At 41.7% G+C, this 25,011-nt stretch overlaps 1 protein-coding gene across 3 annotated transcripts in view; it reads right to left on the reverse strand.

The window, feature by feature from the left end:
• LYPD6B (LY6/PLAUR domain containing 6B) overlaps positions 1 to 25,011 on the reverse strand; it is a 214,628-nt gene that overhangs the window by 183,284 nt on the left and 6,333 nt on the right. The window contains exon 1 of one of the 3 annotated variants that reach the window (XM_060016835.1): positions 7,992 to 8,239. The exons of the other annotated variants lie outside the window; for them this stretch is intronic. The gene's annotated coding sequence lies outside the window, so the exon portion shown is untranslated. Of the gene's footprint in view, positions 1 to 7,991; positions 8,240 to 25,011 lie in introns of those variants that run through there. 3 annotated transcript variants of the gene reach the window in all.

Below are 25,011 nucleotides of genomic sequence, written 5' to 3' on the forward strand. Positions count from 1 at the left end.
AATGGCATTTTAATAAGTAATAAGACTTCAAGGGAAGCTAGAAGTTCAGAGTCACTTCTGAAATTTAACACAGAATTAATCTACATCATCTTCCAAAAGCATCAGTCCAGAAAAGAGCCTGCACAAGGGTGTCCACTTCAAATGCAGCCACAGAAAATACAAATGAACCTCTAAAAGCAATCATTGTTAGGCTGGGTTTTATGAATTGATCTCTGGCGTGTGCCAGCTATGGCTAAAATCTAAACTGCAGCAAACGTCAGTAATATCTAGATTACATTTAATATTAGGTGGAACAGTATAGCAAGTTAGATTTTATGAAATGGAAAGTCACACATTAAGAAATATTAATCGAGCTACATGCTGGATGCCAGTCCACACACTGAAAGTCAGATCCAGGGGTGAATAAAATAGACACCAGCCCTGTCCAAAAGCCCTCATGGAGTTTAGAGTGAAGCTCTCAAATGGGAATCCAGAGGTAACACAAACGGTTGTAATATTTGCTGGTCTTTAAAGGAGAAATTGTAGTGACAACTATCTTAGAATTTTCTATTTGTTCTTCTCAGTTTTAAAATTAGCCAGACCTCCATGACTATCACTGAAATCAGTACCAGAGGCTGGGCTCTGGGCTGCTCTCAGGACAGTGCATGGGAGGAGCGTTCCCCTTCGTGTGCGCACCAACCTGAAAAGAGGACCAATGGGTAGCCTGAAAAAGCCAAGGTCACTGATTTAATCTTCATAGGACCAGGTAACTTCAAGAAACTGCACTTATTATCTTGGCTGACAAGTCCACATTTCACATCATTGGTTTCTAGAAAGGAATATGCCCTCCAGCATACTCAGAGGGGATGTGGGTAAAGCATTTCATGAACTGAGAGGGAAGCAAAGCCAGCACAGAGGAAGATCTGGTTGAGGCAGGAAACAGGCCTCCGTCCAGTCATCACTGCACTTTCCCAGGGGAGGCAGGGGTGCCAGGAGCATTCATACCACCCCACATATGGGATGCCCTCAGGCCTTCAAGGACCCTCCTCTGGCCTGACCTTGTGGCACTGTGACCTGACAGTCTCAGCCTACCAGGCAAACTAACATCACTGACAGTCACATCCTTGTGTGAATTCCATGACTGTCCTTTGTTGTTGAGGACCAAGCAGTTCAGAACAGCCCCTTTAACGTCAGCTCTTCCTGAAGCAGCAGCACTTGCTTCAAGGAGCAGCAACTCAGTTTTAGCCCAAAGCTACCCTGTTGGGACTTGATGCCATTCCAACTTACCTTCTTTCTCAATGAAATGTGGCTCTTTCACTGTGGCACAGGTGAGCTCAAAATTATAATTGCATGCATTCATGTGGATGTACTCAACTGACCAACTTTAAAGAATAAGATTCATGAAAAGGACAAAAACCTTAAAAGCCACTCCCTTCAAATCACTTTAAAAACCTCCTTTGAGGAGCTGCTCCAGCACAGTCCTAGGGAAATTTTTTTTTTTTTGCGGTACGCGGGCCTCTCACTGTTGTGGCCTCTCCCGTTGCGGAGCACAGGCTCCGGACACGCAGGCTCAGCGGCCATGGCTCACGGGCCCAGCCGCTCCGCGGCATGTGGGATCTTCCCGGACCGGGGCACGAACCCGTGTCCCCTGCATTAGCAGGCGGACTCTCAACCACTGTGCCACCAGGGAAGCCTGGAAATTTTGTTTTAATTGTAGTTACCACTTCTTACTACATGTCACATTGTTTTTAAGAAAAATCAAAATGTACAGAAATACAATAGTTTCCAAATACAAAGGGAACATATTTTTCAGAGTTAATCTATTATGTCCAGATGGCTATTTAAACCAAGCCAGAAACCAAAGCCCTCACCTCCCTGGGCTGCTGGAAAGCTGGTAAGTTTCACTGTCTCCAGAGCTTCCCGCAGACATCACTGAGGCTGCTTACACTCTGGGTGCACCCCCAGTAGGATTTCTTGCCTTATCTTTTCAAAGTTGCAAGGGACTTCCCGAGAATTAGATAGGAGCTACCAGGGCGTCCTGTGGCATTTAACACAACACTGGTCACTAAGTCGTCCGTGGCCAACCATTCATTCCAGGCAGCCAGCAGCTTGGCCATCTATAGCCAGAGGCACTGATTGTCATCTCCACAAATTACAAATGCCTCACATACACGGTGGGGGAAACCTGTAAACTATGTGAATTCCAGGTTAGGAATGTCTTACTTCTCCCTACTGAGAGTTCCTTCCTCCCCTCTCCTCCCTATAAAGCCAACTCCAACCCCAGTACATCTTAGCCTTGACAGTACATTGCTAAGCAACTTACAAAAATGCCTTGAACACCTCAGATTTAAGACATTCATGGTAATATCCTCCACTAAATAAAGGCAACCAAATTTCTGTCCATTTCAACCTTTCTTTTTTAATTAGAATAAGGATTTCTCCGATACCTTTTCAAGTAATATATCCCTACTCTACAGCCTATTTAACAGATCCACAATGGTTTTTTAACAACCCCGTCACATATACATACCACCATCAAAATTCCTTCCTGTCATTTTTCCAAACTATCTTTATCCTGCTTCATACCTAATTTAGAACATATCATAAATATTATCTTAGCTGTAAAATGACCCATCCTATGGATGTACTACAATTTACTTATCTATTCCCTTCTTGTTAGAAAAGTAACTCATCTCCCATTTTTATTATAAATTTTACTTTAAAGAACATTTTTACACCAAAGATTTTTTTTAATTTCAGACATTCCCTTGAAAATAGATTTCTAGCATTAGAATTACTCCAGGTGTGAGTAATTACCCAAATGTGCAAATAATTTTAAAGTTTTCACTGTCCCACTGGCGAAAGGGGTCTCACTTCCATGTTGAATCCTGACATTTCACTTTCCCGTATTCAGCAGCCTTTCTCCCCTAAACCACTCTTCTCTGGAGCCTTCTCTCCTGGACTGGCCTCCTCCCTCCCTTAGGCCTCCTTCTCCAGCACTAGTAGAACCCGCCCCAGTTTCTTAGGCTTAAGTGTCTCACTTTTAAGAAGGCAGGGTTTTGTTATGAATTTGCTTTTGCTTCTGTTTCACTCATCCTCCAACCCTGCCACAGCACACTCAAAAGAGTATTCCATTCGCATTAGTTTTTAAATCATGTGGATCACATATTTATCTGACCTGTTTTATAGAAGGTGAAACCTTTAGTGATTAGAAACATTTTTTAAGCATTTAACAACATCAAAAAAAACACAATATAGTCCTATAATCTACTATCTAATTTCCTTTTTGTAAATTTTCCACAAGTTCCTTGTTAAATTCAAATTATTTGCACTAGTTTACATGTTCACCCAACATCGGGTTTTCAATAATTTCTGCTCTCTACTCCTCCATTTACCTAAAACAAAAAAGTTTCCCCAAGACAAGCTGGACAACTTTTATGAAACTTAAATCTTTTTTTTCAGAATCCCATTAACTATTTATTTAGTTCCATCACACTGATGTTAGCACAAACATATACATTAAGTCTAAATTGCTCAGAAATGTGAAATTTAATAAGCTGTACAAACACACCGCCAAACGTAATATTAAAACCATAAACATATGTATCCATAAAACCAGAAAATATTGATCTATATCTGATTGGCTATTTCTACATTTTCCTATTAACATTTGCTTATTACTTATTCACTTAGCTCAGCACAGCCCCATAAGGAAGCAACAAACACCAAGTGCCAAAGGCTTAAGAAAAATTCATAAGGAAGGGAAGGAGAAAAGGAGGAAGATTTCTGAATTTAAAAATCAAAATCTGGGAATTTCCTTGAAGTCCAGTGGTTAGGACTCCGTGCTTTCACTGCTGAGGGCCTGGGTGCAATCCCTGACTGGGGAACTAAGATCTCACAAGCTGTGCAGGACAGCCAAAACATCAAAATAAATGATAAAATAAATAAGAAATAAATTTTTTAAAATTTTAAATCAGAATCACAGACAGTTTACCTAGTACCCTCTGGCTGCAAATTAAGAAAAGACCAGCATCATGTAACTTTAGCAACAAACAAGAGCCCTCGGAATAAGGTAAGGAGCAGAGCTCTAATTCAGGACCATCTCTCACTTTCTTCATTCCATACAGACCTTTTCTTCCTCTGGAACCTGAGGCCAATGCTGTGAAAATGAGACAGAGCAGTCAGTGCCTTCTCAAACCTTCAGATGCCTCAGCATCACCTGTGCATGCATGAAATGCTGACTCTGATCGAGGAGGTTTGGGGTGGGACCGGAGAGTATATCAATACTTTCTAACAAGCTACCAGGAGCTTGTTACTACCGCTAGTCTGAGGACCAAGAACTGAGTAGCAAATATACAGACTTCAATACCTAAGAACTTTGAAACTACTGGACTTATAACAAAAGTTTCCAGAATACAGCTATAAATGATTGATTGGCTCACTTTGTTTTATTACATAGAAGTTTCTTAAAGAGAGAAAAGCCACCTTATTTTTCCTTAATATTAACACAGGGAGAGCGCATTCTACTGTATATTAAGAAAATAGATCAGAAACTGGTAACCTGGGTTGCCTTGAGGAAGGAACCAGCCAACCTGGAGGAGGGAGAGGAAGGGTTTTCACTGACTATTCTTCTGCAGTTTTTAAATACTGAATCACGTGAGTCAATTACCTATTCAAAAAATAAATTGTATTTTAACATTTTAAAACATTTCATAGGATATACTGGAAGCTGACTAAATGTTAAATTAATCCGTTTCCCAGGAAAGTAAGCGGTCGGGCCGGGGAGACCACTTACTTTAAGTTAGCATTTTTCTTCACACAGGGAACATGCCTTAGTTTAACCACCTTCTAGGATCATGCCAATATTATATTTTTATTATAGTAACATTTTTCAACCCCATTACTCTTCTCCAGCACCAGAAGGACCCAACAGCATGCCTTGATTCACAGGAAATACGAAAAAGCTTCTACGTGCACCCCTAGTAAGTCAGGTTCTCACTGCAGAGAACTTTCCAGTACCTCAATCTCTTGTATTTTTGAAAACTCAGCCACTTGGCACTGAAATTGTTCCTATTAACAGCATTCACACTGGTGTTTTAGATCTACACAGAAGTAACAGCAACTGAAAACAGAAACCAAATGACGGAATGGGTGAGAATGTGCGTGTATGTGTGTGTGCATGGGTGTGTCCTCACACAAGTGACCCTATGGCTGAGCAAATATCAGCTCAACCGTCTGATCTGAACTTAACCCATATGCACCCAGCCCCACCTGTACCCTCACAGGGCCTCCAAGGCAGACACATTCCTCTTTACATAACTTGGTCATGACTCACCTATAAGACTCTGTGAAAGTGCTTGTCGCGTTTGCAATTTGTGAATTAATATTCATCCCTAAACCCTTAAAGGCTTGTTTCGGTTCTGCTTTTTACCATGTCGCCTTAGAGCAGAACTTACCGTGTTGTCGAGGCTTCTTCAAACCCCCACATCCGCCCTCCTCCTCCTTTAGCACTGCCTGGTCTGGGCCCCCATCCCCACCCCAGGTCTCCATCCTCTCTACTACAGCCTATGCTTATAACTGAGTGGATCAGCTGCAGGGACTAAAGGGAAAGGATCAGAGACAGGCAAACCCAGGCTTGAGGGAATCCACGCGTCCCAGCCCTGCCCCAAGGACTCTGGCAACCGTCCAGCACGTGTGTCTAAAGAAGCAGCGGCCACCGAGCTAATTCCAGTTTCCTGTCTGTTATCCAAGGAGACACGCAGTGGTGGGGAGATAACCAAAAACATCGCGGTGGGGGAAAAGGAGGCCCCAGCGGCACAGAGCATCTTCCTAACTCTCCACTCAGCACACCCCAGATAACTACAGATACGGCCCAGAATCACCACTGACCCCCGGCAACACGGCGGTGGGTTTGGCGGGGTAGGACCAGGTGGAGCCAAGGACCCAGCCAAGAGGCTGCAGTTCAGGCCAGGGTGGCTGTTCCAGAAGGAACGTCGGTGCCAAGCAGGAAACCAAAGGAAAAACGCAGAATTGCAGGCCAAGAAAACATCGTGAGGATTGAGGTGAGGGGGTCGCTCGGCTCATGCGGGTGCTCTCGCCCGGGCCTTGAGCTGTATCGCCGGTTTCCTACCTGCCAGGCGATGGATGTGACGCTGCCGAAGTGCCTCTGCCCACGAGAAGCTACAGCCGCACCGGGCTGGAGGAAGCAGGTACAGCTGCCCAACTGCAATTCCCCTCACTCAGAAACTCTCAAGAGCTCCTCCTACATCATCACCACCATCCCCCTCAACAAAACTAGCAGCAACTGGGCAGGCATTGCCTCTAAAGACATCACCTGCTACCACTCTCCTGCCTCTCTGGCCTCTTTGATGATCCTAGAACAGACTAGGTAAGTTGCCACCTCAGGGCCTTTGCACTTGCTGTTCCCTCTGCCTAGAAGCCTCTTCCCGTAGGTACCTTCATAGCTCTTTCTCTCTCCTCCTTCAATATTCGCCCAAGTGTCTTAATCAGCCTTCTGTGACCACCCTTTTCAATCATAAATCCCCTCCTCCACCACCTCAGCATCCTTTCCTTTTCCTGTATTTCTTCTTCTTCACAACACTTATCACACTGACATTCCATGTTTTCCTTCTGTATTTGTTTATTGTCACCTTCACCAAAAGCACACATGCTGAGAGTCAAGGAAGGGTAAAACAACTTTCCAAAGTGAAAGAAGGTATCAGTATTACAAGGAAAAAAACCAAATGCCCATCATGCCCTTTTCCTTCTTCCCATGACACAGCCATCTGCTTCCCAATATTTTTTAGAGCAAAATTTGTAACTATTTTTATCTGTATCTTTTTTTAATTGAAGTATATTTAATTTACAATGTTGTGTTAGTTTCAGGTGTACAGCAAAGTGGTTTATTTATACACACACACACACATATACATTCTTTTTCAGATTCTTTTCCATTATAGGTTATACAAGATATTGAGTATAGTTCCCTGTGCTATACAGTAGGTCCTGCTGCTTCCCAGCCTTTAAGATCTGGACTGAGAGACCTCTTCCTTAGGGTTCACCTTCACGTCTCTTCTGCTCCCCTCTCTCACCTTTCTCCAAACTGCCACAGCATTGTCTGTTCCATGCGAACTCCACACTAACCAACAGCGCCTGCCTAACTGGGAGAACACAGCGTGTCAGCTCATGCTTAGGAAAGTACTAGGACCGTGTGGTGCTGTTTATTAGCCAATAAATCAGAGCCATTATTACTGTTATTTAGTGTAAGTATCTTGTATCACATATACTGATTAAAGTTTCATTTCCACAGCTAGATTATAAGCGAATTGAGGGCAAACATCTTACCCTGTTTTTTTGAATTTTCCCCCAGAGTACTTACCACAGATGTTTAATAATTATTTGTCAACTGATTGAAACAAAGGATTTCCACGTTTAAAGATTCATTTGAGACCCCTTAGAACCTCTGTTTAGACAGCGATTCCAATCCTTTACCTCTTCCAGGACTGACCTTGTGTGTAAATACAGCAAATCCCTGGAAATGGCATTTATTATAGAAACTTTGCTAAAGCTTGAACAGCAGAGCCAAAATACTATATAACAGATCAAACAAATATTGACTCAAAAGAATTTTCCCCCAGGCAACCGTTACAGTCTTATCTTGAATGTTTGCGCAGTTAGTTAAGTATTGCTACGGACTCAGCAAAACCCCAGGCGGACCCTGCCAGGCCGAGTTTCACATTCCCACCATCTTATCACTTTTTATAAGTCCCTCTCCTCATACCCCTCACCTAGCACCACTGCTAATGCTGGGTGTGGGATTAAATCTCATACCCCTCACCTAGCACCACTGCTAATGCTGGGTGTGGGATTAAATGATAAGTCAGTCATACACTTTTTATCCGTGGACAAACGATAAAGGAATCCCAGTGCCAAAGATTCCATTTACCTATCCCACAGCAAATATGCTCCGTCTTTACCTTCCCAGAAATCAATCAGGCTGCATCTGTTCATACCTGTTGGCTTCTTGGAAATGTATGAGATAGTAGGACCATGCAGAGAGAGAGGCATTTACAGTGTCACGGGACATGTCTGTACACACCAAATACCGATGAGTGTTTACTTCCTATGGTTACCGACTGGGAAGGCTGCCAGAACAGGGAGCCTCCAGATGCACCTCGAAATCACAGACTGTTCCGTGCAGGCAGTGGGCTAGCTTACGCCGGGTTGTCTGAAACGTGGGCGAGGACAATTATGACAGGTAGAAGCCAACAAGAGTTATTCACAACCTCTGTTCCTTCCCGCCGTCTATCAGCCATTATTTATTGAGCACTTTATATGATGACACCATATTTATATGATGACATCATATTTATATGATGGTCCAGGCATTGATCTAAGCACCTGAATGCCAGAGGGAAAACACCCTACCATGCCCTCAGGAAGGTTATTCAACTGACTGAGACACAGAGATCAACAAGAGAAATAAGCAACATGTATGCTGTGTTAGGTACTGACAAGTGCTAAGGAGAAGATGGGGGGGACACAAAAAACAAAAAGGGAGGCTGGCTATGAACTGTCGAAGGGCTGAAGGGAGGGGGTGAAATTACAGATGGGTGGCCAATGATGTCCTTGGTGAGACGCTCATATTTGAATCTAAAGGGAGTAAGGGAGCCGGGCTAGCAGGTCAATGGAGAAGAGCACTTCCGGCAAACGTGACGCAAATGCCAGGTTCTGTGGCAAAGCGTGGTTCTGGGGGGGCAGCACGGAGGCCAGTGTGGCTGGAGCCTAACGTTCACAGGGAGAGATGGAAGAAAGTAAGATCCTAGGGGGGCAGGGAACAGGAGCAAACAGAACCTTGCTTTCAAAACATACGCCTTCTTATCAGTCACAGAAAGACCACCCATCTACCTAATTTTCACTTACTCAAATCTCTCTAGTGGTTATTTTTCCAAGAATTTCTATCTCCATAATTAAAGAGAACAACCTGCCCTCCACAAAAAGAAAAACAATTATACAGCAAGTCAAGATATTTGCGTGGAGAAAAATCCTAAGCTTCTATTAATAAAAATAGAACAGTCTGCAGCTTTCAGCATAAGCTTCTATAAGATTGGGACCAGGCGTCACAACAGAGAACACAGCTCAGCACCACGGGCGACTGGACATGCAATGATGCTGTAGAAAGATGTCAAGCTGGTTAAAAAGAATAACATGCAGAATTAAAGGAGGCTGAAGCGTTGAAATTTACCACAGGGACATTTTTGTAAATGGTGCAATACGTCAAACTCTTTGGCAAATTTCAATGCCAAGCTGGCTAATGCAATGTCCAGACCACATGCCCTTCCTGCCCAAACAGCTTCTTGGTAAGATGCTCTCAGCCAAGATCTGCAACAGCAGTGTCTGGGTGTGGGACCTTCGGATCTGCTACCTGCCAATTCCATTCAGTCCTGATCAGCCCAGTTTCATGCATCACATACTCAGTTTTCCAATGAGCAAACACTCATAACAAATTCTGCACAACTCACTGGAGTGCCTCCACCATTCCGAAGAACACACAGCATCACCAAGGCAACAAGCATGGACTACAGGGCACACCGGAAGCCTGTGTAACATACACACCAAAAAAAAAAAGAAGAGCTATTATTAATAACTAAGTAGACACAATCCCTCCCCATCAGGTTCTGCTGAGGCCACACCCACAAAATGGACAAATTCCTGTTGCTGGCTTATTTCATGATTCTCCTTGGTTAGAAGTTTTCAAAAGAACTTCTTTCAAAGAAAGGAAGTCAGTGGGGCTAAAGTGATCCATAGAGTGAAGAGCTAGCTACAAGGCAAGAAGTGACTAGAACTTCAAACAGGTGTGGATCAGGGGAATGAAAATGAGTTTTGAGGAGAGGTGAACCAGAAGTGTGAGGCAGGAGAGAAGGGAGAGAACTTTTAGAGATGTTACTTAGAATTTTTAGAAATATACATTGAATCTCTTCTTAATGTTCTCTGGAAGAGTCAAGTAAAGTTTGAAGTTTGGAAATACTTGTTAATTCAGTTTCTGAACTGTGTTCCTCTGGATGGTAAACTGCATCAACTACTCTTGGAACAACTAGACTTGAGCAAAGAGTCTAGTCCACAGACATAAAAAAAATGCAGTGAATTCTTCACTTAACGCAATGCATTCTGCATTATTGAGGGCAATGACGTATTCCAAAACAAAGCCTGGCAAAGTTGTCACAGGGAAAATCACAACCAGATGTCCCCTACCTGCCTCAAACACTGAAGCCAGTTTATTCTACAGATGTTCAAAATCACATGCTAGATTTCTCTCAAACTACCTAAAAAACCCAGAGATTTGGGCAAAGATTCATTCTCTTGCATTTTTCAAGTCTCAACCAAAAGCCCAGGTAACAAAAACCTGCTTCCTTGCAGCGGTGTTTTCCAATCATCTGGAAGTTTCTAAGCAGTAGACCTAAGAAAAAAGGACTTTCTTTAAGGAGCAGCAATCTAACCTGTCCCTCTTTTCCCCTCCGGAAGACAACCTATCAGGCAAGTGGAGAGAAGTGTTGTCATGCATCCTTCAACAGTGGTTGTCATGCATCCTTCTACCCTCTGGGAAGTTTCTGGATAAAGCAGATTCACACATAATATAGAATATGCCCTACTGGTGGGGAGTCAATTAAATTTCTCAACTGCACATAAAAGATAATAAATCCTCCATTCTGACCACAAAATATTTGAGACACTGATGATTACACCAGAATCTTTTAAAATCGTATCAAATTTAAATAAGAAACAGGGTCTTCAAGTAGTGTAAGAACTAAAAACAAATGTTTTTATCTGAGAGGATCCTCTAAAACCAAAGACTATGAAGTACCACTTCATAACGTTAGGTAAAATCCCAGAACCTAAATATACAGGATGGTTTCCATTCTCTGTTTTATGCTTTCTCCTAGTTTCTTGATTTTCTACAAGAATCATATAGTATTTCTACAATCAGGAAAAAACGTAAAGTTTTTCAAAATTATGCACAGAAAAGACAGAAAGAAATAGTACACTTAAAATGTTATGAATAAGTATACTTGAGGGGTAAGTTTCTCTTTACTTTTCACTTTTCTGTATTTTCTGAAGCTTTTAGAATGAGAATGTAGTAATTTACAATGAAAAACAACCTTTTAGGGCTTCCCTGGTGGCGCAGTGGTTGAGAGTCCGCCTGCCGATGCAGGAGACACGATTCGTGCCCCAGTCCGGGAAGATCCCACATGCCGCAGAGCGGCTGGGCCCGTGAGCCATGGCCGCTGAGCCTGCGCGTCCGGAGCCTGTGCTCCGCAACGGGAGAGGCCACAACAGTGAGAGGCCCGTGTACCGCAAAAAAAAAGAAAAACAACCTTTTAAAAAGCTGTTTAAATTATTAAAATGTCAAAGGACTAAAGTATTTATTAAGGGTCATAAATGTATAAACACAAAATATAATCAGGAAGAAAGCTTTCGCCACTGATCAAGCCGCCTTTCAGAGTCAAACAATTGACACCTTACATACCAGTGCTTCTCAAACTGGAGGAGGTGGAAGAACCACCTGGAGGGTGTGTGACAGCACAGTGATGGGACCTGAGCAGTTCTAACGAGCTCTCAGGTGATACTGATGCTGCCAATCAGTGCACCTCGCTTTGAGTAGCCAGGATGGATGCAAGGACAAGTGAGTAGAGCCTCGTGAAGCCTGCCAAGCTCCTTTGAGAGAGGACAGAAGAGAAGCTGAACTCCAGATCCCGCCTTCTTTTGAAAGTTCTAAAGCAGAGGCAGATTCCTCTCTCTCCAATCAGCCCTTGGTGACTAAATACTTAGTCACGTCCTTAAACGGGGGCCAATGAAATTAAGATAACCATGATTCCAGAATCTAATGAGCTTGTTAGAGCGTCAGATGGAGCAGCCTTTGATTCCAACTTGGCAGACTGCCTCTGTGCTCTCTAGAATTCTCCAAATCAATCTCTTGATGGTAGCTTTCAAATACCACCTTGTTTCCTACAATGATTCTGTCAGATGCCTACGAATAGGAGGCAGTCCACCAATTCCACATGTATCACTCAGAAGGAGACCAAAAAAAGTAAACAGACAAACAAAAAAGGCAAGCACGCACTCCACGAGCTGACCAAGTGCTTATCAGGTGACTCTGGACCCTGGAGTTGCTGGGAAGGAGGGTGAACTTGTAAACAGTCAAACAGTTCCTGCCCTTTCACTCCCCCCAGCCACCTCGGGGGCCCATCAGGAGCTAAGTACAGAACCACACTTGAACTCCAAAAACCTCAGGAAGAGATTGCAAGGCCCAAGAAAATATTGAGGCCCACAGCCTATATCCTCCACCTCGCTTGCCCATCAAGGCGCTAGAGGGTGACTGTAGTGTTTCCTTTGATCCTAAGGAATAAGGTACCTGGCTGAGAGGCCTCCAAGTTCTACGCAATGAGAACCTCGGAAAGAAACTAACTTAATTAACGATTCATAAGAGCACAGAGAATTCCCACCAGCCCCTAGGTCCCCAAACGCCACATTTGCCATTTAGCCCCCATGCTGCCATTTCCCGCCTGCAGTGAACTAATTACACACAGTGGGAATTCTGGAGCTGCCAGTTCTAATGTTTATCTGCTGTTAACTTGTGTGACCTCAAAGACATTTGTCTAGTGCCTTTATTTCCTCTGCTATAAAAGCAAGATAAGGGAATGACATGCTTGAAAAAGTGCCCTAACATAACATTACAGTCATCACTACCCTAGAAATGCTCACAGGGATGGTAATTAACATGTTCCTTTTACTACGACATTTAAAGATAACTGATGACATGTTGTGAAAAGCATGGGCTCTCAAATTATATTTCCTCTTTCACTAAAACAGGTTTCAGTGGCAAACGCTACCTATAATTGTTGATAAAAATATCGAATGTGCTTCTTTGTAAAGTACAATGTATTTTTCCATAACCATAATTTTAACAGCAGATCACGGTTTCATAAGTAGAAGAGATTATAGAAAAATTACCTTAGATTTCTGTAACCTTCACATACAGCACTGAAAACTTAGTGAAGTCATATTTAGCTGTATTTCCTTACCTATGAAATACTTTGCAAGCCCTGGAAACTGTGATTTGGAAAACTAGTTAGTAATAACAGTCTGGGCATGTGAGTAAAGCTGGTTACAAAACATTCTGTGTACAGAACAATCAGTATCATCTGATTTTTTGTAAATCTATGTGGACATAGAAAAATATTCAATAAATGGGAGCGACTGTACTGTATTTTTTACATTTATCTATTAGGGCTCCAGTTCTTTTCTAATACATTTGCATGAGCTATATATTAAAGTTATAACGCATATTAATCATTTGTGTCACAAATTTAATGTTATTTTCCCCGTATGCTGTCTCTTCATTTGCATAAAAGTTTTAAATTTTTCATATTATCAAATCTGCTCATTTTTTCTTCATTGGTTGCTTCTCTTGCTTTAAAGTCATGAAAATTGTCATTTCTATGCAGACCTAATAAATATTATGTTTTCTGCTAGTGTTTCTATCATTTAATTTGCAATATTCAACTCTCTGGAGTTTAGACTGGGGGCATGGTATGTTCGGTGTGGGTCCAAATTGATATATTATGTCCAAACCATTTATAAAATAATCTATTAAATAATCCTTCCTCATGGCCTTATTTTGAAAATTTGGCACACGTTATATATAGGTATGAAATTATTCCAATTTACTTTTTTAATATAAAGTACAAGAACCTCAAAGTAAAAATCCAAATATACATAATAGTTCTATAAGAAATCTCAGTAAGAGACTATTAGCAAATCAAATCATCATCACGCCATTTCATCCTCAGTGGGGCAGCAGTCAACTGAGCGATAATCCCTGTTCACAAACAGTTCTTCCTACTCAGCAGAAGCCTTTGAGAATGTAATTGTAGGGTATATAAGTGTATGGTTGCTGAGTCACCAACAGTTTGAATTATCTGCTTATTTTACGGGGAGAGACTGCTTCTTAGGTGGCAATGTTATTCTAACCTTGACACACCTGGAAATAACACTCCTTGCCCTGAAAAAAAAAAAAAAGTCAAAGAATTCATTGTTTAATTTGGTCAAGATTTAGAAGCATGATTTTCACTCAATTGAGTTTTTCCTCCAGATCTATTAGAAGCCTACCATAGACAGTATGTACTATGTAAATTTGCCCTCGTTTTTTAGGTTTCTAATGTCTGCATCTTGCCACTCCCATAAAGATACAAGCTCCTGGAAAGCAAAGGCTGCGTCTATTAGAGAATGAAGGAAGGAGGGACTCATGTACAATCCTTGCAGTGACCTCTTTCTGAGCCTTGCCCACAGTGGTCACTCAGGAAAGGCTGCCAATGGACCAACTATTTTAGCATCTCAGCTGTAAGTGATGCTTAAAGAAAAAAAGAACATATATCACTGAATGCTTTCATCCAAACTCATCTCCCCTACTAAGTAATATGGACAGATTTTTGCCATCAATTCACACCCTGAAGCACAAGACATTATGATCTTTCTTTTCATTTGCATAGCTACGACTCATCATTATCCAGCCCTATTTCTTTGACTCAACAAAATCGAATTGCACCATTAGGATTTCAGCATGTCTATTCTTGGAGTGACTGTTTTCAATTGTCTTTTACAAGCAACCACTTTAAGAAAAAAATTGTAACTTCTAAGGTATATACACGGCTTGGTTTGAGAATCTGAGCTTTTCTGGTTCATCTTCCTGCTGCTTTTCCAGGTCAGGAGGGGATGGCTGAGAGAGGTTCCTCTGGACGAAGGCACTGGATGGCAGTGCTCAGCCTGGTATTCTCTGCTTTTAATCCCCTCCACCAACCAGAGAGAGCACCATCATCATCGCCATCAATGGTACAATTTACTGAGCATCTTATGTATGCCCGTCACACTGCTAAACGTTTCACTTGTTATATCTGATGCTGTTTTTGTTACCAAAAAAATTCTAGGATGTATTTCCTCCCCATCTCTGAAAAAACTGCTCAATTTAATATCATGCTTAATTATTAAGCATAATTTTAGAGATCTTGCTGAATTTTTAAATCTAATACATGACTAGCATGTTAAGAAATGGGATATTTCATTTCACGGTATAGTCTCGTACATAAAATAGAAAAGCCTAACCTAAAAGAATGCCCTCCCGTTCCCTGCTTCTCTCTTTTCTGTTGGAGAAGAATGGATACATTTGTCATGCAGCATAAGGAGGCCAGGGAAGAGGAGAGAGATTATCTTACGTGCTGGCAAAGCAAAGCCGTAGTGTTCAACTCCTCCTGTCACTGTCCCCATCCTACTCCCAAGCCCCGAGGAGGCTGGGAGGACGAGAGGCAGAGTTACCTACTAATAAATCCCACCCAAGCGGCCTCTCCCTCACCTCTCTCCCAGCACTTGCCTAGGGGTGGCCACTCGAGAGCCTGGCACGTCTCACAAGAGGTTCCCAGGGAGTAGAAAGCAAATGCCAGGGAGCCCAGAAAAAATGCAATTCCTCAACTGTACTGGGAGAAAGGCATCTAAAAATACATGTAAGCAGAGACATTTTATTCTTGGATTTAAACAGTAAGTCTTCTCGTGGAGTTCACATCTGCCGACACGTTCACTGACACTGCAGCCTGTTGAGTCTGCGAGAGGCTGTCGAGCATTCCTGCAGCAACACCTCGGCTACTCTCTCATCTTTCCAGTGAGGATCATTAGAGTCTGTTCTCGTCCCCACTTCGAAGAGTCAAACCCACACCAGTACTTTTTCCCTAAAATGTGCAGTCTCCCCCTAAGCCTCCGAGAAGCAGGAGAAAGCACGCATTTGCAAAGCCTAAAGGTCGGCGCTGCGACAAACCAGGAAGGGCACTAACTGAAGCCAGACCCTGGGCTCACGCTTGGCCAGGTGAGTGTTGGCTCCACCCCTCGTGGAAACTCCCCTCTAGAAGCTGCAGTTGGAGCAAATGCCAGCGCAGCCCATGGTACCTCACTGGTGGCCCCAACCCGTCCCCCTCCCTGTGTGCATGGCCTTTACCAAGAGACTCTGCAGCTCCTCCCACTAAAGGGGATCAGAATCATCCCCTAGCCCCTTGACCCTGGGCTTGCTGGCCTGTGACTTGCTTTGGCCAGAGGGAACCCAGGCCCGAAGAAGCCTTGCAGGTTTCCTCTTACCCCTTCCAGCTCTGCCACGGCCTTGGCAGGAGCTGCCCCGGGACGGCTGCTGCCCTCAGCCTGGACACACGTGGAACGGACGTGAACCCAACCCGCGGGCCCAGCCAGGGCCACTGCCTGAAGCTCGGCTGCTCAGTGAAGCCCAGCGTGGAGCAGCCGAGCCCCACTGCCAGCCCACAGCTGCAAAAGCGATCATAAACCACTGCTCTGAGCTGGTGCATTTTCGAGTATTTTCTACCCAGCGTTATTATGCCAACAGCTAAGTGATACACAGTCTAAGAGACTGCTCATGGAAAATACGACATGCCCCCTTGCCCCAAATACGACAACCAAATTTTAATAAGTGCTTATCTTGGACTCATTTTTGTAAGAGCTTTAGGTGGACGTATTTGTTTCCTCACAAGAACACTATAAGATAAGGAGGATTTTCATCCCTATTTTAAAGATGAGGCAACAGAGGCACAGTTAAGTAACCTGCCCACAGCTGGAAGATGGTAAAGGCAGGATTCAAACCCCATTCACCTGCACCCAGAGCCCCTGCTTATCAGCCCCACGCCCAGCAGCCTTGCAAACCTCCTCCCATGCCTCCCAATGTGCCCCAAATTCTGCTGCGGGTCCCACGCCCTCGGGGTAAAACCCAAACTGACAAGCGCAGCTGTGAAGTATTCCAGGTCCTCCCCAGCCTGATCCTGCATATCCAGGCCAGGCCCCCGCTCCCTCCTCCTCTCTCCCTCAAGGTCAGGCCCAATAGCCACTCTGAGCTCCTACACTTGACCAAACCCACCAAGTCCCTCGTGCCCCCCCTGGAACGCCCTCCCCCCTTTCTGGAGCACCTCTAGGTCATCCCTCTGGGGTACCTCCCGCAGGAACACTTCGGGCCCCAGCCAGGAGCACGTGGCTGCTCACCCCGAGTCCCCCACTCCCAGGACCTTCCTGAACGTGCACGGACCACTTCGGGCTGTCACTGCTCAGCTCCTTCCCGAGCCCGGCCACACGCCCCTTGAGGGCAAGGCCTGGGCTTGTTCCCCTCTGGCAGCGCCGTGTTCAGCACGGTGCCTGGTCTCATCGTGGGCATTCCAGGGAAGTTTGCTGAATCACAGATCAGGTGAAAGTAACAACGACATGATGGAGAAATGGGTATGGAGACAGGAGGTCTGCATTTTCATTTTTAAACAGCAAGTCTTCATTTCTCATCAACATTAATTAAACTGCTCAACATCTCTGGGTCTCCAGCTATATATCCCTCAATTAAAATAGGTCTTTCGGGGCTTCCCTGGTGGCGCAGTGGCTGAGAGTCCACCTGCCGATGCAGGGGACACGGGTTCATGCCCCGGTCCGGGAAAATCCCACATGCCGCGGAGCGGCTGGGCCCGTGAGCCATGGCCGCTGAGGCTGCGCGTCCGGAGCCTGTGCTCCACAACGGGAGAGGCCACAACGGTGAGAGGCCCGCGTACCGGAAAAAAAAAAAAAAAGTTAATTAAATTTGAAAGGTTTGTAGGGACGATTCATTTCCTTTTGTAGCTTAATAGCATAAGGTTCACATTCCATTTTACTAGTGGATGATAAAAAGTAACTTGATGTTATTTTAATCGTAATAATAAATAATACATAAAGCTAGAATAAAGGGTTTCTTCTAAATAGCAAAGTAAAAATGGAAACACGTGTTCCATACAATTCTGAATTCACTTATTTTTTAAAAGCCTCTGTAAACATTTTTAAGGTGTGTATCTATGTAATTGTTTTTGTTAATACCACTTTCGTTCTTTTCTAGAAAGACAACTTTACAATAAGCACACAGGTATGTCTTTATATGCCTCCTAGTTAATCCTCCGAATCGACAAGTTTAAAATGGATGGAGTATGCTCTTTACAAAGAAAGATGAACATACAATTAAACAGAACAGGCAGCCTCCCACAGCCTCTGGATCACTCAGATTTGGAGTCAGATAACATCCCTGTCTTTGTCAGCTCCACGTGTCAGAAGCACCTATCAGAAGGACAACACTGAGTAGTCTTCAAGGGTGAGGTGAAGCAGGAATCCTAGACAAGTCATACTGAAGATGAACACGGGCGCTGGTGTTATATTACCCCAACCAGACATAACAAATGGAGCCAGGATGTGAACTGAACATGGATTGCCTCTCTATGGAAAATATTGTACATGTGGACGTCCATGTGTGTTGTCTGTGTGCGTGTTTGTGTGTGTGATAAAACATTTCAGAGAAAGAAGAGTTGCTGATGAGAGACAACAGGAATTAATGAATAAGGTAAGAGGCTCCTCCTATGAAAAATGTGGGGTCGGATAAAAGGATTTCCAAGCCTCTAGTTCTAAAATTCTTTGATTCTATGGGGGTAAAAAGTGAATGTTCCATCAGCAGACTGAGATTCAAAAACTCTAAGGGTGAAGCCCATCCCTTCTGACAGGTTACCCTTTGACTGCCAGAATATTAAACCTTCTGTTTCCTATCTCCCTTAAAAGACTTTTCAACAAGCACCCTAAAGGCATACCCTGTGTTTAATTCATCTCTGTGATCCCACATGGTACCTGGAAGCATACAGTGGGAAATCAAAAATGTAGAAAGACAGGGTGGAAAAATTAGTAAGGACAATTTGTTTTATTTTTAAATAATGAACACTTGCATATTAGAAGATGTTAAACTCCTTGGTTACCTGAATAGATTCCTCCATTACAATGTTTCTTTTCTAGTAACTATTACACAAAGCCTCCAATGCATAGGACAAAGGGAATTTTTATTGTTTGATTGTCTATTATTACTCCTTCCCTTGGAAGAATCAAGCAGCAACTCCTGCCCCATCACTCAGATTCTTAGATTATAAAAACAGTCATCAAAAAATAGCATAGGGCTTCCCTGGTGGCACAGTGATTGGAAGTCCGCCTGCCGATGCAGAGGACACGGGTTCGTGCCCCGGTCCGGGAAGATCCCACATGCCGCGGAGCGGCTGGGCCCGTGAGCCATGGCTGCTGAGCCTGTGCGTCCAGAGCCTGTGCTCCACAACAGGAGAGGCCACAGCAGTGAGAGGTCTGCAAACCGCAAAACAAACAAACAAAAAAACAAACAAAAAAAATAGCATAAATAATACTGGCCATCTCATTAACCAGGAACATGAGACAGGAACAAGAGAAAGATGTCTGCTCTCATCACTTCTATTCAACATTGTACTGTCACTTCTAGCCAAGGTAGTTAGGCAAGAAAAAGAAATAAAAGGGATCTATGTTGGAAAGAAGTTAAACTATCTCCATTTTTATATGATCTTGTATATTGAAAATTCTAATGAATTCACTAAAAAACTATTAGAGCCAATCAATGAGTTCAACAGGGTAGCAGAATACACAATCAAAACACAAGAATCAATTGTATTTCTAGGCACTACCAAGAGAAAAATCCAAAAATAAAATTGAGACAATTTCATTTACACTACAGCAGAAATAAAATGCTCAGTAATAAATCCACAAAAGAAGTGCAATACTTGAACACTGAAAAATAACAATATCATTGAAAGAAATTAAAGAAAACCTAAATAACTGGAAAAACATCCTGTGTTCATGACTGGAAGACAATACTGTTAAAATGCATTAATCCTCAAATTGATCTCCAGATTCAATGTAATCCCTATCAAAATCCCCACTGGATTCATTACAGAAATTAACCTACTAATCCTAAAATTTGTATAGAAGTATAAGGGACCTACAATAACCAAAGTCATTTTGAGGAAAAAAAAAAAAGAACAAAGTTGAAAGACTTACACTTCCAGAATTCAAAACCACTGCAAAACAAAAACAATCAAGATTGTGTGGTAGTGGCATAAGGATAGATATATAGTTCACTGACTAGAATTCAGAGCACAGAAGTAATTGTATATATTTATGACCAATTGATTTTTGACAAGGGTGCTATGACATCAATAGGGGGAAAGAATACTCTTTTCAACAAATGGTGCAGGGATAACTGGATAGTTACATGCAAAAGAATAAATTTGGATCCCTGACTCACACCATATAAAAAAATTAACTCAAAATAGATCAAATATCTAAATAGAAGAGCTAAAATTATAAAACTCTTAGAAGTAAACCTTTGTGACTTTTGATTAGGCACTGGTTTCTTAGATATGACACCAAAATCATAACTGGAAAAAGAAAACATACATAAACAGGATGTTATCAAAATTAAATCTTTGGTGTTTCAAGGAATACTACCCAGCAAGGAAGTGAAAAGACAACCTACAGAATGAGAAAATATATTTGTAAATCATGTATCTGTTAAGGGTATTGTATCCATAATATAAAAAGAACTCTTACAACTCTAAAATAAAAAGACAAATAACCCAATTAAAAATTGGCAAATGAAGAGGAAGCAGGCAGTCTACCTGAAAAAGAATTCAGAATAATGATAGTAAAGATGATCCAAAATCTTGGAAATAGAATAGAGAAAATGCAAGAAACATTTAACAAGGACCTAGAAGAAATAAAGAGGAAACAAGCAATGATGAACAACACAATAAATGAAATTAAAAATACTCTAGAAGGAATCAATAGCAGAATTACTGAGGCAGAAGAACGGATAAGTGACCTGGAAGATAAAATAGTGGAAATAACTACTGCAAAGCAGAATAAAGAAAAAAGAATGAAAAGAACTGAGGACAGTCTCAGAGACCTCTGGGACAACATTAAACGCACCAACATTCAAATTATAGGGGTCCCAGAAGAAGAAGAGAAAAAGAAAGGGACTGAGAAAATATTTGAAGAGATTATAGTTGAAAACTTCCCTAATTTGGGAAAGGAAATAGTTAATCAAGTCCAGGAAGCACAGAGAGTTCCATACAGGATAAATCCAAGGAGAAACATGCCAAGACACATATTAATCACACTATCAAAAATTAAGTACAAAGAAAACATATTAAAAGCAGCAAGGGAAAAACAACAAATAACACACAAGGGTATTCCCATAAGGTTAACAGCTGATCTTTCAGCAGAAACTCTGCAGGCCAGAAGGGAGTGGCAGGACATATTTAAAGTGATGAAGGAGAAAAACCTACAACCAAGATTACTCTACTCAGCAAGGATCTCATTCAGATTTGATGGAGAAATTAAAACCTTTACAAACAAGCAAAAGATGAGAGAGTTCAGCACCACCAAACCAGCTTTACAACAAATGCTAAAGGAACTTCTCTAGGCAATAAACACAAGAGAAGGAAAAGACCTAAAATAACAAACCCAAAACAATTAACTGAATGGGAATAGGAACATACATATCGGTAATTACCTTAACTGTTAATGGATTAAATGTTCCCACCAAAAGACACAGACTGGCTGAATGGATACAAAAACAAGACCCGTATATATGCTGTCTACAAGAGACCCACTTCAGACCTAGGGACACATACAGACTGAAAGTGAGGGGATGGAAAAAGATATTCCATGCAAATGGAAATCAGAAGAAAGCTGGAGTAGCAATTCTCATATCAAACAAAATAGACTTTAAAATAAAGTCTGTTACAAGAGGCAAAGAAGGACACTACATAATGATCAAGGGATCAATCCAAGGAGAAGATATAACAATTGTAAATATTTATGCACCCAACATAGGAGCACCTCAATACATATGGCAAATACTAACAGCCATAAAAGGGGAAATCAACAGTACCACAATCATAGTAGGGTACTTTAACACCCCACTTTCACCAATGGACAGATCATCCAAAATGAAAATAAATAAGGAAACACAAGCTTTAAATGATACATTAAACAAGATGGACTTAACTGATATTTATAGGACATTCCATCCAAAAACAACAGAATACGCATTTTTCTCAAGTGCTCATGGAACATTCTCCAGGATAGATCATATCTTGGGTCACAAATCAAGCCTTGGTAAATTTAAGAAAATTGAAATACAAAGTATATTTTCTGAACACAACGCTATGAGACTAGATATCAATTACAGGAAAAGATCTGTAAAAAATACAAACACATGGAGGCTAAACAATACACTACTTAATAACGAAGTGATCACTGAAGAAATCAAAGAGGAAATCAAAAAATACCTAGAAACAAATGACAATGGAAACACGATGACCCAAAACCTACAGGATGCAGCAAAAGCAGTTCTAAGAGGGAAGTTTATAGCAATACAATCCTACCTTAAGAAACAGAAAACATTTCAAATAAGCAACCTAACCTTGCACCTAAAGCAATTAGAGAAAGAAGAACAAAAAAAACCCAAATTTAGCAGAAGGAAAGAAATCATAAAGATCAGATCAGAAATAAATGAAAAAGAAATGAAAGAAATGATAGCAAAGGTCACTAAAACTAAGCGCTGATTCTTTGAGAAGATAAACAAAACTGATAAATGATTAGCCAGACTCATCAAGAAAAAAAGGGAGAAGACTCAAATCAATAGAATTAGAAATGAAAATGGAAAAGTAACAACTGACACTGCAGAAATACAAAGGTCATGAGAGATTACTACAAGCAACTATATGCCAATAAAATGGACATCCTGGAAGAAATGGCCAAATTCTTAGAAATGCACAACCTTCCAAGATGGAACCAGGAAGAAACAGAAAATATAAACAGACCAATCACAAGCACTGAAATTGAAACTGTGATTAAAAATCTTCCAACAAGGGTTTCCCTGATGGCCCACTGGTTGAGAGTCTGCTTGCCGGTGCTGGGGACACGGGTTCGTGCCCCAGTCCGGGAGGATCCCGCATGCTGTGGAGCGGCTGGGCCTGTGAGCCATGGCGCTGATGAGCCTGTGTGTCCGGAGCCCGTGCTCCATGACGGGAGATGCCACAGCAGTGAGAGGCCCGTGTACTGCAAAAAAAAAAAAAATCTTCCAACAAACAAAAGCCCAGGACCAGATGGCTTCACAGGCGAATTCTATCAAAAATTTAGAGAAGAGCTAACACCTAGCCTTCTCAAACACTTCCAAAATACAGCAGACGGAGGAATACTCTCAAACTCATTCTACAAGGCCACCATCACCCTGATACCCAAACCAGACAAAGATGTCACAAAGAAAGAAAACTACAGGCCAGTATCACTGATGAACACAGATGCAAAAATCCACAACAAAATACTAGCAAACAGAATCCAACAGCACATTAAAAGGCTCATACACCATGATCAAGTGGGATTTATCCCAGCGATTCAAGGATTCTTCAATATACGCAAATCAATGTGTTAAATCATATTAACAAATAAAAGAATAAAAATCATACGATCATCTCAAAAGATGCAGAAAAAGCTTCTGACAAAATTCAACACCTATTTATGATAAAAACCCTCCTGAAAGTAGGCATAGAGGGAACTTTTCTCAACATAATAAAGGCCATATATGACAAATCCACAGCCAACATCATCCTCAATGGTGAAAAACTGAAACCATTTCCTCTAAGATCAGGAACAAGACAAGGTTGCCCACTCTCACCACTATTATTCAACATTGTTTTGGAACCTTTAGCCACAGCAATCAGTGAAGAAAAAGAAATAAAAGGAATCCAAACTGGAAAAGAAGTAGTAAACCTGTCACTGTTTGCAGATGACATGATATTATACACAGACAATCCTAAAGACGCTACCAGAAAACTACCAGAGCTAATCACTGGATTTGGTAAAGTAGCAGGATACAAAATTAATGCATAGAAATCTCTTGCATTCCTATACACTAATGATGAAAAATCTGAAAGAGAAATTAAGGAAACACTCCCATTTACCATTGCAACAAAAAGAATAAAATACCTAGGAATAAACCTACCTGAGGAGACAAATGACCTATATGCAGAAAATTATAAGACACTGATGAAAGAAATTAAAGATGATACAAACAGATGGAGAGATATACTATGTTCTTGGATTGGAAGAATCAACATTGTGAAAATGACTGCACTACCCAAAGCAATCTACAGATTCAATGTGATCCCTATCAAACTACCACTGGCATTTTTCACAGAACTAGAACAAAAAGTTTCACAATGTGTATGGAAACACAAAAGACCCCAAATAGCCAAAGCAATCTTGAGAAAGAAAAACGGAGCTGGAAGAATCAGGCTCCTGGACTTCAGACTACAAAGCTGAACTACAAAGCTACAGTAATCAAGACAGTATGGTACTGGCACAAAAACAGAAATATATATCAATGGAACAGGATAGAAAGCCCAGAGATAAACCCACGCACATATGGTCACCTTATTTTTGATAAAGGAGGCAAGAATATACAATGGAGAAAAGACAGCCTGTTCAGTAAGTGGTGCTGGGAAAACTGGACAGCTACATCGAAAAGAATGAAATTAGAACCCTCCCTAACACCATACACAAACATAAACTCAAAATGGATTAAAGCCCTAAATGTAAGACAAGACACTATAAAACTCTTAGAGGAAAACATAGGCAGAACACTCTGTAACATAAATCACAGCAAGATCCTTTTTGACCCACCTCCTAGAGAAATGGAAATAAAAACAAAAATAAACAAATGGGACCTAATGAAACTTAAAAGCTTTTGCACAGCAAAGGAAACCATAAACAAGACAAAAAGACAACCCTCAGAATGGGAGAAAATATTTGCAAGTGAAGCAACTAACAAAGGATTAATCTCCAAAATTTACAAGCAGCTCATGCAGCTCAATATCGAAAAAACAAACAACCCAATCCAAAATGGGCAGAAGACCTAAATAGACATTTCTCCAAAGAAGATATACAGATTGCCAAAGAAGATATATAGATAAACACATGAAAGGATGCTCAACATCACTAATCATTAGAGAAATGCAAATCAAAACTACAATGAGGTATCACCTCACACCAGTCAGAATGGCCATCATCAAAAAGTCTACAAAC

This window comes from Delphinus delphis, chromosome 7 (genome assembly GCF_949987515.2).
Source record: "Delphinus delphis chromosome 7, mDelDel1.2, whole genome shotgun sequence".
NCBI classification, from domain to species: Eukaryota; Metazoa; Chordata; class Mammalia; order Artiodactyla; family Delphinidae; genus Delphinus; species Delphinus delphis.